General features: G+C 35.8%; 1 protein-coding gene across 2 annotated transcripts in view; it reads right to left on the bottom strand.

Annotated features, from left to right (window-relative positions):
- The window catches only part of EFNA5 (ephrin A5), a 333,896-nt gene that overhangs the window by 15,421 nt on the left and 304,743 nt on the right, over positions 1-13,732 (bottom strand). The window lies entirely within an intron of this gene.

Raw genomic sequence — 13,732 nt, 5'->3', positions numbered from 1 at the left:
ATCATTTGGTGATGATCAGCAGGATTATATGGATTTAAACTTCCCCCCGGTTTTAAAGATTATTCTTTTCTTAATATACAAAGTGTGAGTATCAAAGGGTATTATAGAAACCTCTAAAACCTCTTAATAACTGCATATGTTTTCTCTTCCATCCTAGATCACATAAATGAACATTGCTATTCTCTTTTCCTATGTGTTTTCTAAGAGTGGGCCCTTTGTTTAAAAGAGAGCGAGAGTGTGTGATGACAGCCAGGAAGCACATAGATTTACAATTAGATTTGACATCATCTCAGCTACATAAAAAAAAAAAAATTTGATGGGGTTTTTTCTCTCTCTCTTCCTTTTTTATTCTTTATTATTCTCCTGGGGAGGACAGAAAACTAAAATGACTCATGTACCCATACAGATAGATTCTGAAAGGTGAGAGTGTACAAGAGGATGAATCTAAACTCATTTAAAACATATCCTCTTCTCACTTTTGTTAGTATAAATTATCCTCTCCTGGAGAAGAACTTACAAATTCAGCATACAGGAAGAAAAAAGGAAAAACATGGAAAAAGCTAAAGTAGCCTTGGTCCTCTTCCTCGGCACTTGCTGAGGACTCTGTGCACGTGCAAAAATGCCTTTCATTTTTAATGGAAAGTCCAAAAAAGTCCATGGAAAAGTTGCTTCTTCCTCCCTCCCTGAATGCACACACACATTCTGACAAGCAGTTAAAAGGTGCTAACAGCTGGCTTTGCTGTAGGCATTCATTAAATCAAAGTCAGAAAAACTCCCTCTACTGACATTTACAGTAACTAGTGTGCTATTTAGGGGAGAATATTTGCACTCTGTGGTTTGATGCAGGAAATGGTGTCCTTCCTGTGGCCTTTTCCTACAAGGGTCCAACTTATTAGACCATACACACTGTGTGTAGATAACTCTCATTTACTAAATGATATGGGCCCTTTGGCCAGTTTCTGCATCATTCATGTGAGGCAGTTGTTAGGTGCACCCACTGTCTTTTACACTGCCCCATATAAATTCTAAATTGAACTCATTTGAAACTCCTGTGAATTGATTTACTACACGAGAGAGCTGATTTTATAGGTGATGCAGCAAGATATGCCAAGTTCAAGGCAGTATCAAATGTTTAATTGTTTCTGTCTGGAGGTGGTTGGGCTTTATATAGGTCTTTTAAATTTCTATTTATCAGGAACCTTGTAAATCCTGTAAGTGAACACCACCTTATGGCTCATATAAATAATTAACAGCAATCATATGTTATACAAGAAAATAGAAAAAGGAATCCTTTGAGAAAATCTATTTGTATTTGTACCAGCCTTTTAAAAGAGGAAATGTAAAGCACAACATATTTTATAGGTTCAGCTACTTGATGGGTTGCATTCTTCTTTGAGGGAGAAAAAGATAAAAGATTTACACTCTCTTAATCTCTCTCTTTGCTTACTACTCCCCACATCCACCCCACTCCAGCTAATGTTCATTATTAAGTGAAAGGCTATGCAATGAAAACATGAGCTTGGTACAAAATTTTCCATGCTAACAGCTGATTGATAACTTGTGATATGTACAGTTCAAATTCAAAGATAACACTAGAATTACATTTAAAATTCAAAGAACAGATGTTAGGTACTGATCACATGAATGAGGAACTGCCTTCCTGCACCCAAAGTTCTTTATTCCACATATTCCTGACAAATGGAACAACCTCCACATTGCCTGCAGTTACAACTCTATTCAGGGAGTCTTCTCTCTCTTTGTATGGCTCCTCACAACTGTCTCCTGGCACACCTGAGCCATCAAGGTGTAGAAGAAAAGTTGAACATTCACTAGTCTCCTTGAGGAAATAACTACCTGCTACAATATGTGCCTTCCATGAATTTTTATTTCTTTCCTCCTTTTCCATCCTTTTCATCTTGAAATAAAAGCAATGACCAGTTTGCTTTCCTCTTCTGTCCAAAAGAATTACCCACAAGGCAGACATCAGGAGGACTTCTGTCATCTGTCTTTTTTATATACATACCACATAATCTTACCATTCAACTCCTGCCTGGAGACAGACTTTTCCTCCTCTGCCATGTGCTATTTTATTTTATTTTTGCTTGTTTCCCACATTCAGCATAAGGACCTTTCTATAAGCCAGTCCTATTTATTTTCCCATTCTAGGTGTGGAAAGATGGGAAGATAGATAGATAGATAGATAGATAGATAGATAGATAGATAGATAGATAGATAGATAGATAGATAGATAGATAGATAGATAGATAGATAGAGATATACTATATTACCTTATGTAATCACAATACCTACTTCACTGGAAGCTTAAAGGAGGGTTTTTTTCATTGTCAAATGGAAAAGGGAATATATATATATAGTCATTTAAAGTATAAATAACGGTGACCCCAAATGCTTTGTAATAAAACAAAGATGGGGGGGAAGTGTAACATTTCAAAATGTAAAATAACATAATTGGAAGGGGTGAATACTTTATTAAACCCCATATGAATTCTATAAAGAAAATTCCCTCTGAGATCATGATTCAGTGGAAAGAACATTGGTCCTAGAGTTCAAATCTCACTTCTGACACATTATTGGTATGACTTTGGAAAAGGTACCTAACTTCTCTGTGCCTCACTTTCTCATAAGTAAGATGTGGGGGTTGGACCATATGACATCTAAGGAATCTTTCAGCTCTAAATCTATAATCTTATGATTTGGAAGAGAGGTGAATATTAGAGATGGGAGTAAGAGAGGAAATATTCACTATTCTACTGACATCCATCAAGTCACAACTAAAGAATAAAGTACACTGAGATATGCTAATATGTGTGTATATGTGCATGTATACAAAGTCACACAGAAACCAAGTTAATAAAAGAGCTCCAATATAACAGAAATATAATTGCCTTTACATACGCCAAAATCACACACAATATAGTTAACAGGAAGTCATGTAATTGAATATGAAGCTCATGGAAAACTATCACTCATTCCTATAAAACAGCAATGACATATTACAGAATGGGTACAATCTAAATGCTGTCCTAATATATTTGACACAATAATGCAGCTTAACTGACTTTTAGTTAAGGCAGACAATATTATCAATGATATTATAACTGCAATAAAGTTCCTAATCTAGTTTGATATTAGCAACAAGAACAAAAATTGCTCTTTTTGAGGGGCTGGGGGGTTAGGAAATGTTAAAGAAAATTGTGTCCAATTCCATTCACCTAATAGTAACCTTACAAGAGAATCCCTAGGGACCACTGCCCCTATTAATCTGCAATTTACTAATCAAAACCTTGCAACATTTAGTGAAATAAATTTCAGGGAATTAACACTTAACTTAGAGGATCACTATATCAACTTGGTCTAAACTCCAGGACTTTTTACCAGATTGGCCAGTTATCTTCTCTATGCCATGACTATAGACTATATCTGTAACTTGAGCCAATCCTAAAAATATGTACTTTCAGTCACAAGGGGGACCAGGTTAGAAAACATGACTCAGCTGAAATCTATCACCACTATAAGAAAGAATCACAGTGTATTATCTTTACATTTAATTTTTAAAAGTCACTTCTTTTTAAAAGCTGCATTTGGTATTATAAATACACATATATGAACATATGCATATGTATATATACCAATATAATATATAATAAAAATGATCATTTGTATACAATTTAAGTGACAATTCACAATGGAAACTTTCAGGAAGACTAATAAAGAGAATGCAGATAAAGTACAGCACACAAATGGTGTTTGGAAATCAAAATCTTCCCAGTGTCTGACTTTTTAGAGTGAGAGACTAAGATATTAAATTGCATGTTCAGCCTACTATTCTTTTTCTCCATCAGGGCTACTTGGAATATAATGTGCTGTGGTCACTATTGAACAATTTTATCTATTACCACCTTCATTCTATTGTTACAAGTACATTTCAAATATGGCTTGAAAGAAGGCAATTATAAACTGTTGCTTTAAAAATGCTATAAGAAATGTAACAATTGGTTCTTATTATAGAATTTTTAAAAAACATTGTTCCATTTCCTTTTCCATGCAGCTTAAAGGTTGTTTGTAGTAATGTAGCCAACCTATACATGCAGTCTGAGCCAAAATGAAGCCTTATTTTAACTCCCAATCTCCTGGTTGAACCCAACCAGGTACTGGGACAGTAGTAAGCATTTCTATCTTACAAAAGTGAAATCTTTCAATGCAAGAAAAATAAATTGGGAGGTGGGAAGAAGGGGAGGGAGTGGTTTAATTCACCTAAAATGAAAGGGTTAGAAAACAAGTCAAGCCTCTTCTATGAAATGAAAATGTTCAAGTTACACAAAACCTATCTTGTCACACCATACTATCAGAAAAATCATAAGCATATTTCAATTGGTTCAAACAGGAGTCTGAATAGTCAATGGTAATGGCTTTTCTTTGCCACAGAAAGATAGAATTGAAGGTTCTAACTTTGGATATATTTCTAATCTTTTTAGGTGAGAAGTATGGGGAAAAAACCCTTCTAGAACTTGCATTTGTTTCACCTTTTCAAGCACAATACCATTCTCATTAGTCAATTCAACATTTCTGCCTAACCTTACACAACCCTCAAATCTTCATTCCCAAAGCTAAAAGCATTTTCCTTTTCAGTATCCAATGTCAATCGTAATGCTTTGGGAAGTTTTATTTTTGAGACTAGTCAGCTGCTTTCTTCTTTTTAAAGAAATGGGTGTGTGTGGGAGCATTAAAAATGCAGTTTTCCATTATGTTTGCCACAGGCAATATTTCTCAATTTGTGCAAGTCAAAAGAAAAGATGGGCTATTAGTTGTTAGCAGAGCTGAGCTTTTCCCCGTTGGTTTTCATGTGGTTTACCATACAACACAAATGTATGTAAATTAGCCAGGTAAATGCAGAATTAGATATTAAGATTCCTCTCACAATGAATGCTAGAAAAGTAGCACAATTTACATAAATGGTACTATGCAAAAGTCTGCTGGAATTTAATGAATCAATAAAACACATTTTGTAATGGAAGGAGGGAGCAAAATGGAAGAAATGGTGAGAGTATGATAAATATTAACCAAGGCCGCATGGAATCTTTTAGAAAATGGTTAACAGACCATCTAAAAAGAAGTTAGGTTTCTTTTTGGTAAAGGAAATCCCCAAAAATGATTTAAAATGTGCTAATTGTTTTAGTTCTTTTAAAAATATTCAGAAATTCGAACTTCATTTCCACAGCAAGGACAAAAGTACCAGTTAGGCTGTGACAGGATAAATCTCATTGTTCTGCTTGTTGAGATGTAAAAGTCATGTACATTTATTACTTGCTCATTCTTGATCCCTGCTTTATCAAGCATGCATCCTGAGTGAATTGTTTGGCTATGCAGCCGCAGGTGGTTACTAAATTTGCCAACACGTTTGATCTCACCTAGTCAGCCTTGTCTCTGTGCTAAATCAGTGGCACATTCAGGTCAAATCCTCAGACATAAGCATTAATGAAAAGATTTGCTGCTCAGGTTGGTAGTCCTATGGAACCTTAAAATTTCATCTCAAAGTACATATTAAATTGCACTGACTTTGGGGAAAGGCTTCATTTAAAAAATAAGAATAAAGAAAAGGGGAAGTTGAACAACGCAAAAGCTCAGTAGAAGTACCTACCATTCCAAAAAACGTCTAGGATTTAGAGAGAAGAGAAACCATGGCACTCACATCATCTATATTAGATAAAAATATTCTACAGATGAAGATCCAAACCCAGTGAGGTGAAAAGACTTGCCTAAGGTGACAAAGTTAATAGCTGGTATTTTAAATCTAACTCTGAATCTTGTACTCTTCCCACTAGACCACACTGCCTGACAAGTCAAAAATGCTTGTTATCTAATCTTATCCAAAAAAGAAACTCTGAAGTAATATTCCCATTCAATCAACCTTTTTTTAAGCACTTAGAGAAATGTTCCCAATGTAAACTTATAATTATTTAAAATGAAGCTTTTCCCCTAAAAGATAAATTTTGGCAGACCCATTAGTATTCCATAGCATCTTCTAAAATTTGCAGTGGGGACAAATATAAGAAAAACTTCCTGTCCACAGAGACATCTAGGAGGTGTTCAATACAGCAAATATTTGAGCTCTTACTATATGGCAAGACACTATTCTGAGCAGTTGGGGGATAGAGAAATCTATAAAAGGCACAGAATCTGTAATTACCATGTCTATACACAGATATAAATATACTCATCTACATATATCAATAAGAGGGGGAAGGGATAACAAACATTTCTTCACTAGAATATGGTTTGTCCCATGTAATTTCTAGACCATGGCACTTTGTGGATTAAAAATTGGTTTCATATACATATATAAAATATGTTTATTTATATTTATATTCTTATATTTATGTATAAACATATATAAATCCATGGATATGTGTATATATCTATATACATATATATTGTATGTTATATGTACATTATATACACATATAAATATATAAGCATATATAAAAGAATTGGGGGGTCAATATTTGAGAGATTGGATTTTAGAGAATCTTTCCAACATTATTTTGATACTTCAAGCATCTATTATTTCACTGATGTGGGGATTCCTTCTACTAATGTGGACCACAATCCCTGCATATCTTAGACAGTCTTTGTGAAGTACTTTTGATGAAAAAAAATTATTGCTACCAAAGTTGTATCTACCCTTCTGGTATGCCTAGCCTCAGACAACATCCATACAACCCACTGCTGGGTCCACACTCAGTCCCCCCACCCCAGACTGGGCTTCACCATCATAGCTTTCAATCACTTTAACTAGTTGCTTATAAGTGAAACTAGAGTCAGATCAAATTCCATAGTCTGAGCTTACTTAGAACAGTAAAATGACTAGGAAATATGCTTTATATTAACTTGGAAAAACAAAAGGTATTCTAGATTCTTTTTATTAGGTGTTAAGGCCCCAAGTGAAAGCAGAAACACTTTTATTGTTTTCATTTAAATCAGCATGCATCTTAATAGGCCAGAGTAAAATAAATCTTTCACTAATAGCAACTCTCATTATAACCACGTGTTGAGGATTGAGATTGGCTAAAGAAACCTAAAACAGTGTTTCAAAAATTTTTCTTGTTGGAATTTTAATTTTTTTGTTTGTAGGAAATTTTCCCAGGTAGGAAGGATCAGGCAATTATTTCTTTCAATCTTAGGGAGGCTTCTATTTCCCCCACTTAAAACTGGACAAATTGTACAAAAACACAATTCATGATTATCTCAATCTTTCTATTAGAGACTGGAAGAGGCTTTTGTGTTAAAGAAAAGAGATATTAAAGATAAATAACTGTTTTCTCACAAAAGCTATTCTTTGGCCTCAGCCCTTGATGAGCAGAATAATAAAGAGCTTAAGGCAAAATTCTTATATTCTCAAGGCATGAACTGTTCATCATTCTCAATTAACTGGTCCTAATCCTATACTCCTATATGCCATCAGTATTACCATTAACTAGTAAGCAGTAAAAATTGTGAATCTGGCAGTAAATTGTTTTGGTGTTTTGTTTGTTTGTTTTAAATCAGCCAATAAATAAAATATGGAGAAGCTCCAGGGGGGAGGAGGAACAACAACTCATAAAATTTTCCTATACTTTCGTAATCCTAATCATCTTTATTCTTCTTGATAATATCCTTGGGAAAGGATCTGGTCTAATAGTTTAAATATCTGAACCATGAGCTTTGAACTTTATTCCTGGTACAATTCTTGGCTATTTTGTGTCCTTAAGCAAATCACTTAACCTACATAAACCTCAATTTCTTTAAGTACACACATAAACACACACGGGGGTGGAGGAGGGAGCGGGGAGAGAAGATGAGAGAGAGAGAGAGAGGAAGCACATAGCTTATTTTACAGGAACATTGCAAACATTTATGTACCATCTAGGGATTCTTGTATATAAGGTCCTTAGAGGTTTAGAATGTCATTATTATTCCCAGCAGATCAACATGACAAGTTACATGTATAGGGCTTCATCTGCATCAGGGTTTACACTATAAAAACTCTATTTAAACAAGACTGCTGGGAGTGGGAGGTGAGGGTGCATTTAATGTAGCTTCAGTTCTGAGAACAAGTGAGGACAAGGGAAGCAGATTCTGCTGACAATTATTATAAAAGGGATTTACAGGAAAAAAAGGGGGGGCAGCTAGGTGGTACAATGGATAAAGCACCAGCCCTGGAATCAGAGGACCTGAGTGCAAATCTGACCTCAGACACTTAACACTTACTAGCTGTGTGACCCTGGACAAGTCACTTAACCACAATTGCCTAACCAACAACAACAACAAAAAAGAGTGATTTACCAAATCTGGCTGAAGAAGGAACCTGGTGAAGAGAGCCTTCATATCTCATCTGGTTTAGTAAACTGGATTCTCCCACAATTCTTTGGAAATCAAGACACTTTCTCTCAAAAATGATGTTGAAAATCTAAGTAGTAAGTATTCTAAGGTGTTATAACACTGTTAGCATGCTGTCAGCATGAGGAAGAGGCAAAGAAGTCTATAAAAATATTACTGAAAAGCAACTGGGATGGTAGGAAAGACCTCCTTTTCAACTGTTCTGTCTTTTTGAGGTGTAGTTACAGGGCTAAAGCCTGGTCCTTGAGATGAGGTCAGGGACTGCACTCTTTATTATCATAACAACATCATTCATATGATGCTTGCCTACCACTTTTTAAAGTGTGTCCTATTTCATTCTTGAACATTCTTAGATTATTACCTATAATTCATTTTTGTAAAGTCAAGATTTTATCAGTTTTTGTCATCGTCATAAAAACAGTATATGTTGGCATGTCAGTGGTGTATATTGGTTAAAGTTTATGAGTTGTGCTCCTAATCTATGACACTCCTTGGTACTATGCTCTTAGAAAAGCATTACTATTAATAACTTTCCTGTAGAGCAAAATAATATTTATTTGTTTAATAAACAAATTAATAGATTAACAGTATTACCCCCACCCCCACTGTGATCTGAAAGAGTTAATGTGGACTTCTTTAAGCAATTAACTTGCTATTATAAGGAATGATTTAGGTGTCAATGACAGCAAATTCCAGTTATTGTAATACATTTCAATCCACAAAACTTCTTTGTGAAGGATATTTTTACTATATTGAATAAAATAAATATTTTCAAAAATGTACAAAACCTATACTGTTCCATGAACATCTGTAATATTGAGATTCTCGTATTCTTAGGGTGAAACTAGACTTCAGAACTCAAACTAAAATTTGGGAGGAGAGGAATAAGAAGAAGGAGTGTCTTTCTCAATTCCACACATGAAAAACCAAAAGCAGCTGGGGCTTTTCAGGTTCCCTATTTAAATTTTACATCTAATACTAGTTGAATTGATATTTTTGTTTTGTTTTTTGGGGGGGGGCGGGGCAATTAGAGTTAAGTGACTTGCCCAAGGTCACACAGCTAGTAAGTGTCAAGTGGCTGAGGCTGGATTTGAACTCAGGTCCTTCTGAATTCAGGGCCAGTGCTTTATCCACTGCACCACCTAGCTGCCTCTGAATTGATATTTTTCATGTTGGAGAAGTCACTTATTTGCTATCTTAGTGATTTTATTTCTAGAATAGAAATACCAAAAATTGTCTTTAGAGAACTGTAGCCCTTCACGCCAGGGAATATCATCAGGGACTGGAAGAATCAAAAGAGCTATACCCATGGGTGGAATCATCTAAATGGAGAAAAGCCCTTTATAGCACATTGTTATTTCCCTCCTTTTCCCCAACTTCTGAAAAAGACACTGTATGAGAAGCATCATTATCATTTTACAGATAAGGAAACTGAGGGTCAGGACCATACTGTAACTTGCCCAGGATCATAAAATTAATAAGTGTCAGTGTGGGGACTCAGATTCAGATTCTTTTGATTCTAAGATCAGCATTCTCACCACTACACTTTAATGTTATTTATATACACAAATACATTATTATGGACCCATGTTTAATAATAAATATTAAATGTCTTCAAATCATTTATATTGGTCAAATATATCTGAAAAGTACTAATTCATTATTACCATTTACCTTCTGGAATGAGCAGAAAGCTGGAAGCCAGGAGAAAATCATGCTCTATTGCTGGTGCTACCAATAACTAGCTTCGTGATCCCACTAAATTCAAACTTTGTTCCTCAGTATATCCATATGTAAAATGGGGATAATTGTATTATCTCAACTATGTTAGAAACAGACCTCATATCTGAGAAGCAGTGAGTAGTTAGTACAAAAAAAGAGACACCCTTTAAAAATTACTTCTGGAGATTGTTGTGAGGGTAGGAATTTTATGAAATGGAAAAAAAAACCTTTGGAAAAAAACAAGATCAAATAAATGAAGGTAGATTCTTCAAGGATAGGTAATTGTGTTTTCATTATATTGTCTGACATATATGATGGATATCATTGATTTCTACTGATGCCTAATGAGAATGATGATGTCACTGCTGAATCTTTCTCTCTCTGAGTGGTCACATAAATAAAACTTTACCCCACCCCATATTGTTGCTCAACAGGAATAATTTGCTTATTGTCTACTTAATCTGTGTATAATTTTTGAAGAAGATAACTCGTAAATACTGCTAATAAGTACAAAAAAGGGAACATAAATTGAAAATAAAACATTAACATAGCAAACATCTTCCAATATCTGAAAATCTGTAGGAGTAAGAAAAGGCTACAAAGACCTTAAAATATCTTTCAAGGTACGTCTTGCATTTTATAATCACAATGCCTCGGGCAAATGTCTAAAACTGTAAATTACAGATGAATTACCAGTCCGAATTGGCTGAGAAATTTCCCTAAACTGATAAAATCACAGGCCTGGTACACTCGGATACTGGAAAATCTAGGTTCAAATTCTGCCTGAGACATTTGCTAGTTGTGTGATGTCATACAAGTTAACCCCCTGTTCCTCAGTTTTGTCATCTATAAAATGAGGGATTAGGTTTGATGTACCTAAGGTCTTTTCCAGTTCTAAGTTTATGATCCTATGATTATGCATGTGTCTACGTATGTCTGTGTGTTTGTGTATGTGTGAATAAGGTAATTTAATTCCCTTAGGAAGCTCCCAATGAGAAACTTCCTTGATCAGTGTAGATCAGTACTTTCTCTGCAACTTACAGACTTTGAGTTACATGAAGAATTTGAGGTTAATTCCCCAAGGTCACAGCCATTATCTAAAGAAGTAGAACCTGAACCCAGGCCTTTCTGACTCCAAAATCAACTCCCTATCTAGTATGCCTCTTCTGATATATGTGTGTGTATGTGCATATATGCATATACCCATCACAATATGTATATACATGTGTATCCGATGTGGGTTATACAGAGAATTCATAGATAATCCTGGCTTTCTTTGGGACAACCATATTTTTGATTTAACACTCGATTCCTTTCAGGATAACTAACTTCCTAGCTTTTTTAACCAGGTAGAAGCTCAACATTGAAAGGACTTGTTTTGTTATAAAGTAGAAAACCCCGAGTGGTACCAACATTCTACATAGTACAAATTTGTCCTATGGCAGTGTAGGGGGAGAACAGGGTGTTGCATCACTTAAAACAGATAGCTGCCTGTTCTTTTTTGTGTTGTATCTCCTAAATAAATGAGTGAACCCAAATTTCCTGGGTCCACTGAGTGGAACTGATGGGAGGCAAGGGAATCTTTACCACCAACAAAAAGAGGTTCCCAAGCCCTGTCCTGCCTTGCCAGATGACATGACATGAACTTTGAGTGGGACAGTGCAGAGAGATGACATGCAAAATGTCTAATCAGCCACCATATACACTTCTAACTCTTTTGATGAGTTTTATGCAGTAGTTAAAAGGTAACATACTGAATCCTCTTTTAAGTTGTGTTCTGTATATCTGTGTGTTGTCTATTCCATCCCTTGAGGATTCCTTCTGCTTTGGACCATGCAGATTCAGGGGATGGGGGGATCTGGCTTCCAACAAAAGGGGGAAACACTGATCTTTTTTACCTCACAATCAACACCTTATTACATCCCCCATCTCAGTGCTAGAGAGACAAATCAGTTAAAGCTTTAATTGTGACTCATTTCTAGAGCCTCTCCAAATAGAGACATAGAAAGGTACTCAGTGTACAATACAAATCATATATGGGCTATTTATTACACATAAAAGGAATGTTAATTGACATAAAAGACTCATAGCCCATATTGACAGAACAACTTAAAACGAGATTTAGAAATTTAGCTTGTAAATACTGTTATATTCCCCTGGGAAGCTGATACACAATTATGAGAACATTAAGCAGTTTGAAGAGCCATCATATAGATGCTTTGACTTTGCATTGTCCAAATAAATGGCAGTCCATGTCTTATGGCTTGGGTCTATCCTTTTGTTGGTGGTCATCTTCTCCAAGAGCACAGGATTAGTTGTTGAGCATTTCTCCCCAGGCTACCTGTCAACTCTGACCAAAGGCCCCAGGTACTCCTCATTTCTCAAACTCATAAAATCACTTTAAAACTGAGACATTTCCATCCCAGGATATATACTTTTCTCACCTAAGATCAAGAAATAAAGTGCTATCCCCAAACCCAGTCTTATGCTTGCCTAGGCAGGACATATGCTCAGAGACACATGGCAGATGGGTTGGATGATAAGAACAACTGCCCCTCCTGTACTCCACACAGAAAGAGGATCGTAACAGTCCTGAATTGATGTGCCAGCTAGAAGGGAAGAGAGTCCAGAAGGTAGGGACATTCCATTTTAAATACCCACTGATATTTAAACATTTAAGCTCTTCTTGCTTGGCAGTCAGTAAGGAGACTCTTTGTCATCTCAAAGTGTAGGCCTTTTAGCACTGAGTCACACATGAGCAGAAGCAAACCCCAAAGAGATTCCAGATGGTGCCAGTAAGGGTATCTTGAACAAACTGCGTGAGATGGCACTAGTTACATATAAATATTTTCCCCCAAAATAGGATCATAGATTTAGAGCTATAAGCAGCCTCAGAGGTTAATCTATTCCACACCCATATTCTATATAAATGAGGAAGAGAGGGAAAGAGAAGCGAACGACTTGCCCAATATCACATATAGGTATAGGGCCAGGGTTCAAACTGAGATTCTTGGTTCCAAATTTAGCACTCTTTTTGATGCCATGTGCAGAGCATGTTAAAAAGCTTAAAAAATGCTTAAAAAGCTCCAAGGGTACCCAATTGCTTCTGAGATAAACTGCAAATTTCTCTTTGGGGCATTTTAAGCTCTTCGAAATTAGAAAACAACCCACTTTTCCAGACTTACCTCCCATATGGTTCCTTCATGCACTTTACATTTCAGCCAAACTGGCCTCTCCATTGTTGTCCATGCACCATGATATTCCATGTTCCTAAAATGCACTCTGTCCCCACTTCCACCTCCACTTCACAGAATCCCTAGCTTTCATCAAAGCTTAGCTTAAGTGCCAACTGATAACACTTATCTTGATTTCTTCAGGTGCTAGAGCCTTTTGCTTTAGAAATTACTTTGTATATATTTTGTATTTAGGAATATGTATGCATGTTCTCAACCTCATCCTCCAAACCCCAACAAAATAGAAACTCCCCGAAGACAGGGACTGCTTCTCTTTTTGTAGCCTAGGTGCCTAGCACAGAGTCTACCACACATGCAATTACTAACTGCTTATCAATGAATGAGCTTGAATATTAAATATTCTAAGCTATTTGCAATAT

Source organism: Dromiciops gliroides, chromosome 1 (genome assembly GCF_019393635.1).
Source record: "Dromiciops gliroides isolate mDroGli1 chromosome 1, mDroGli1.pri, whole genome shotgun sequence".
Taxonomy (NCBI): Eukaryota; Metazoa; Chordata; class Mammalia; order Microbiotheria; family Microbiotheriidae; genus Dromiciops; species Dromiciops gliroides.
The sequence above is the reverse complement of the archived record's forward strand: the minus strand, read 5'-3'. Positions and strand labels throughout refer to the sequence as shown.